The 5,438-nt window shown below is 53.8% G+C and overlaps 1 long non-coding RNA gene across 1 annotated transcript; it reads right to left on the bottom strand.

Moving 5' to 3' along the window:
- Positions 1-3,736: 3,736 nt before the first annotated feature.
- On the bottom strand, positions 3,737-5,127 carry LOC141585270 (uncharacterized). Its single transcript, XR_012518669.1, has 3 exons — positions 5,034-5,127; positions 4,711-4,934; positions 3,737-4,383 (listed from the first exon to the last, which is right to left on the bottom strand). It is a non-coding gene; the product is annotated as an uncharacterized LOC141585270 (long non-coding RNA).
- Positions 5,128-5,438: the final 311 nt, after the last annotated feature.

The raw sequence follows: 5,438 nt of genomic DNA, 5'->3' as shown, positions 1-5,438 counted from the left end.
TGAAGAGACTGTCCAAAGAGCAAGCCTCAATTCTCTGAGCCTAAGCCTTCAGCCGGGCTGGTCCTGCTGTCACCTCGTTTCCTCCTGGCCACCTGCCTCCTCCTCTTCCCGTGACCTCTTTTCACCTGCAGCCACAGCAGGTCAGAAAAAGTCAGGATACCATTCTCATTGGTCCACTCAGCTTCCCTGGAAGCCAAGGGAATGGTTTCTGAGGGAGGAACTGGTGATTACTGGCCAAAATTGAGGGCTAAGAATTTACACTTGGCCTCTAAGAGTTGCTTTTATGTGTATTGTGCATGGAGGGTGGATCACGTGAGTGGTGGCGGGGGTGGGGTGGCCTATATCATGGGTGGGCTTTGAAGGAGGCGCCTGGTGGGTGAGACTTCCAAAGAGTCCTCTCTTGCATCCTCCACCCCCATCATGGGGGCCAGTTCCCAGGGCTTCCAATTCACTGTTTCTTCCCAAATAGAGGAACCCCTTCGACTCGCCTGGGGTTTACACACTATCCCTCGCTCCTCAGTCCCCACCCTGAACCTTAGAGGTCCCAGCTGTAGGATGAGGAGTTCCGGGTAGATGGCCTAGGAAGTTCTTTCTAGTCTGAGGCTTTGTGTTATCTGCTGCAGATAGAGGTCTCTCAGTGCCACCAGGGTCCCACGCTGGACATGACCTCCTCCCCTCCCAGGGTGGCCTGGACTGCAGGATTGTGGCATGGTCCAATCCCCTTGTGAGTGGAAACTAAAACAGGGCTCCAGTCCCAGAATCCCGTGAAACCCAACGAGGCTGAAGCATCAGTCAATCCAACACGAGGAGGCATGTTGGAGGGGCTTAGAGTGGCGTGGGCTGAAGGCGTGTCTGCAGACGCCTGAGCACGCTCACACTCACGCTCCCAGTGCCCTCCTAGCGAGGCAGTGGCAGCCAAGCAGCAGCTAGCTCCTGGCTTTGCAGCTTTGCTTTGAGGCCTGGGATGCCTAAATTCTCCCCAGGGCATTTCCCCTAACTGGCTGTCCCCTGAGAAACAGCTCCAACCCTTAGAAACCCAGGGGCAGATGCGCAATGGAAGATGTAACAGGAATCTAAGCAAGGCCTCATAGAGGCACAGGCTGGAGCCCCAGCCCTGACAGCTGTTCTTCCCTGCATGACGGAGAGACATAGCCTCAGCCTGGAAATTCGACCCGGGGTGTCATCAGGTGACTTCTACCACTCAGATTTTGGGTCTTAAGGGATGTTGGTCAAGAGAGCAATTATTCACAGCCCAGGATGATCTGTCCTTGGTGTACATTGTCATGGGCACAGCTCCTCTCCTGACAGTCACCCAGATTCCTTGGCTCCCTTGGCAAGCCCTAACCTGTCAGTTTTGTACACGGGCACCCAAGGAAGGAGGCTGGCTTGGGCACAGGAGCTGAGACCTTCATCTCCTTCACCTCTGCCCTCGGGCCCCATGAGTGAGACAGGCTGAAGCCTTCTCAGATTCTGGGACCTTTGGTTCAGGGACAGTAGCTATTCCATTAATTTGATACTGACTTCCGTAGCTGGGAACTGAGCCTATAAATCCTGACCCAGACACATGACGGCAATGGGCAGAACCGGGTGGATGTGAAAAGCTGCTGTGAATGGGAGAGAGGAGCCGGGGCATGGCGTGGGAGGCAAAGGCTGAGCTTTTCTCCTCCAAAGAGATGATCCAGAGGGTCATTTTCACAAACGTGGTTGGGGCTGCAATTGAAAAGAAGCATCTAGTCCTTCTGGTCTCTGACTCTGGGCAGGTCAAGCAATATCTCTGGGCCTCAGTTTCCCTGTTGGTAAAATATCCAGATACAGTGATGGATTGACACTAAGCGTGGTCCCACCGTTTGTGTTCTATGTTTTACATCTACTTTGTAAGTTTCTAGTTTCCCAAAGGGTATGTTCAGGGGAAGAGCAGCTGAGAAGACAGCGCAGTCCTTGAAGGCAGGTGTGAGGGAGCATGTGCAGGAAGGTATTTCCCAGGATTAGAGAATTATTTTCTCCATTCTGAAGAGGAGGAAATAGCTTCAAGGAAGCTGAGCGAGCCTGGGGGCTGCAGGGTGGCTGAGCTGGGGTTTGGGACTGCACTTTTTGTCGCTTTTCTGTAGATCTGTCCCTTTCTTTCTCCTTCCACTTCCATTTGTCAGACTCTCACCACCCTCTAAGCCCCTCTCAGTGACATCTTCATGTGGCCTTCCCTGACCCCCCAAGCAGAATCAGTTGCTCCCCACCATGTCCTACGGTGCCTTCTCTCCCCTGCTCTTGCCCCCTTGACTTCTCCTTGGACCGGAGACAGTCTGCCTGTCCCCGTGGCCTGGGAGTCCCTCAAAGGCTGGGACTTCCACTTCTGAAGTCTTTCTCTCGCAGCCCCACCACAAGGAATGAGACAGAATAGGTACTCTGTAAGCAAGTGTGAAGTTGAAGTTACCCAGAGGGTCCTTCTGCTTCAACATGTGAGTTCCTCATATCTGTCACCTCCCTTTTGGCCTCAGAAGTACGACTGTCTGTGTAACTCCCAGCTCAGCCCCGAGAATAGTCCTATATGTTGAAGCCCACACCCCAGTGTAGACAAGTGGCAGAGAGGGAATTCCTTCTCTTAATTATGCCTTAAAGGGCACTTTCTCTGAGGGGTTCCTACACTAGGCAGGAGAGTGGGGATCCTGGACCCCCTACCCCTTCCTATAGAGAAGAGGTTGGTAGCTGGGTGCGGTGGCTCATGCCTATAATCCCAGCACTTTGGGAGGCCAAGGTGGGCAGATCATGAGGTCAGGAGTTTGAAACCAGCCTGAACAACGTGGTGAAACCCCGTCTCTACTAAAAGTACAAAAATAAGCCAGGCATGGTGGCACGCGCCTGTAATCCCAGCTACTCAGGAGGCCCCGTGTGGGGCATCAGTCTATCTGAGAGTCAAAGATGAGATTTGTTCACAGCCACATTGAGCTGTCTGCCTACGTTTACTCTGTGGTCTGTATTTTCCCCCTCCACAGGGAGACTGCACAGCCTCCCGGGGGCAGCAGAAACGGCATAGGCTTCAGAGTCAAAAAGACCCGAGTCAGAATCCCGGCTCCACATATTCCTGTGTGTTGCCTTGGCAATGACTTCGTCTTTCTGGGTTTCACTTACTTTAAAAAAGGGAATTGATGTCCCTTTTGAGGTTTGCTGTCATGTTTAAAGGAGGCAATGTTTGCAGAGTGCCTGAATGCACAATCGTTACTCAAGAAGCCTACCCCCAGCATTCCCCTTCCCTGTTGGTGGGGACAAGGAGATACATTTTTGTCCCAGTGGGGCCTGAGAAGGGGTTCATTCCCTTAATGTCCCTCAGCTCTAGTTACATCCACATGCCACCAGTTTCCCCTTCTCTGAGGTTGCCCAGGGGAAAAAGGGGAACTGAGCTGTGGGAAGATGGCCTTCCTTCCCTGCTGTGCTGCCGGGGCCAAGATGGGCCACACAGAAACTTACCCAAAGTCTTCTTTGGCAGAATCTAGGTCCCTGGGTCCTTACCCCACCAGCTATGTGACCTGGGAAGCTTCTTCTGTTCTCTGAGCCTGACTCCCCTGGGATTTCACACGATAACGACCTGCCTGGTCTGCAGCATGGAGCTGTTGCAAAGATCCAGGCAAGCATTTTACACACAGCGAGGTGCTGTACAAACACCAGGCGTCATCACAATTTTATTGTAAGCACCATTGTTTTCTTATAGAAAGTTTAAGAAGTGAAAGAACCTTATGCTATATCTTGCAAAAAAAATTTTTTGGCAGCAGAAAAAAAAAAAAATGGAGGAGAGCTTAAAAAGAAAAAAAGGATTTGAGCCAACAGCTTCGACTTCCTTGTCAGCCAATCAGAGAAGAGAAGCGAGTAACAGAGGTTTGTTTCCAAGGGAGTCCGTCTGAGCCAAGAAGAGCCGTTGCCAACCCAGCCAGGGCCTGAGGCCAAGGCCTCATGGGGGGCCAGCTGCTTGTTCACCCTTCCAGACCTCATTTCTCCTACTGCATGTTAGACCAGGGTGCCGGAGGGCCTCCGGGCCTGGCTCTTCCAGGCTACATCTGCTTCTCCTCCCCCTCCACGGGAGAGCCTCGACGGAGGGTAGGAAGGAGAAAAACCAAACTTCTTGCTCAGTGTGTGTTTCTGAGGCTTAATCAGAGTCTGTCTGGTGACCACCCAGCTCTAAATCGGGGCTAGGATGGTGCTGGGGACTGGGAGGAGACTGGGGAGGGCTGGGGAAGGGCTCGGAGCCTCTGGGGAGGACCTGGGAGGTTGGGATGGGGGCAGGGGAGGCTCCTCCTCTTGCTTTCTCTGCCTGGCTCTCTGACCAGGTGAATCTGTCCCCTTTCCTTGTTTCTTGCCTTTCTCAGCTGCCTCCCAGCTCAGGCTCCACAGCTGTCCCTGAAACACTGGCACAGCCCTCGGCGCGGGCTCCCTTCCTCTCTTCCCCTCCTTGCCCTCCCCAGCGGGCCATCCAGGCCTGGGCTGGCTCTCAGGAGGCCGCGCTGCCCGGGCTGCCTGTGGGTGATGCGGGGAGCCCTGCTCTCCTTGGCTGGTGCTTCCGTACCTTCCTCATGTTGCAGGGTGGGTGGGCACTGTGGCAGTGGGCATGCTGCCGGGTTGGGAAGTCCTGAAAGCTGCCCAGAGCCCAGTTAGAAAGGAACGAGGGAGTGGACTTGGCCAGAACCCTTGCCGGGCAGCCGCCATCAGCAGCCACTGAAACCTTACCTGGCCCAGCCTGCGGCGCTGACTGATGAATGGGAGGCCAGCCAGGAAGGGGGCTTCCTCCCATCAGATGCTCCGTGAGCACCAGCCGGTGGCTGTCATTCCTTTTCGCCAAGTGTTAAAAGACAAACGAAGCTGGTGCAAAGACCTGGCTCCAGGACCGGAGGGCAGACGGCAGGCTGGGTGCGTTTCTTCCCTGGCCTGATGTGGTCCCTGCTCACCGACGCCTGGAGAGAAAAGGTCAGAGTCGGCCCTAGAGCCAGCCCCTCCAACCCCCTTATTTTACAGGTTGGGAAACTGAGGCCTGGCAAGGGGAGGGGACTCACCCAGTGACATCATGCCTCTCAGCCCTGTGCTTTTTCTCTCACTCTCTGCTGCCTCTCACTGAACCAAGCACGTCCAGGCTGCCCAATGGATCAAAGCTTTGAAAATTAGCTGATTGGAGCCAGGGATGCACTTCTCAAAGAAAAAAACATATTTCATGATCAACTACATTGCCTAGTTCCTAAGGATCTCCTCCTTTCCTGACACACCCTCCCTCCCTCTTTCTCTCTTTGTTTCTGAGTCTCTCTCTGTCACCTAGGGTGGAGTGCAGTGGCGCGATCTCAGCTCACTGTATCTTCCGACTCCTGAGTTCAGGGGATTCTCCTGCTTCAGCCTCCAGAGTATCTGGGATCACAGGTGCCTGCCACCACACTTAGCTAATTTTTTTTGGTATTTTTAGTAGAGAC

This window comes from Saimiri boliviensis, chromosome 8 (genome assembly GCF_048565385.1).
Source record: "Saimiri boliviensis isolate mSaiBol1 chromosome 8, mSaiBol1.pri, whole genome shotgun sequence".
NCBI classification, from domain to species: Eukaryota; Metazoa; Chordata; class Mammalia; order Primates; family Cebidae; genus Saimiri; species Saimiri boliviensis.
The sequence above is the reverse complement of the archived record's forward strand: the minus strand, read 5'-3'. Positions and strand labels throughout refer to the sequence as shown.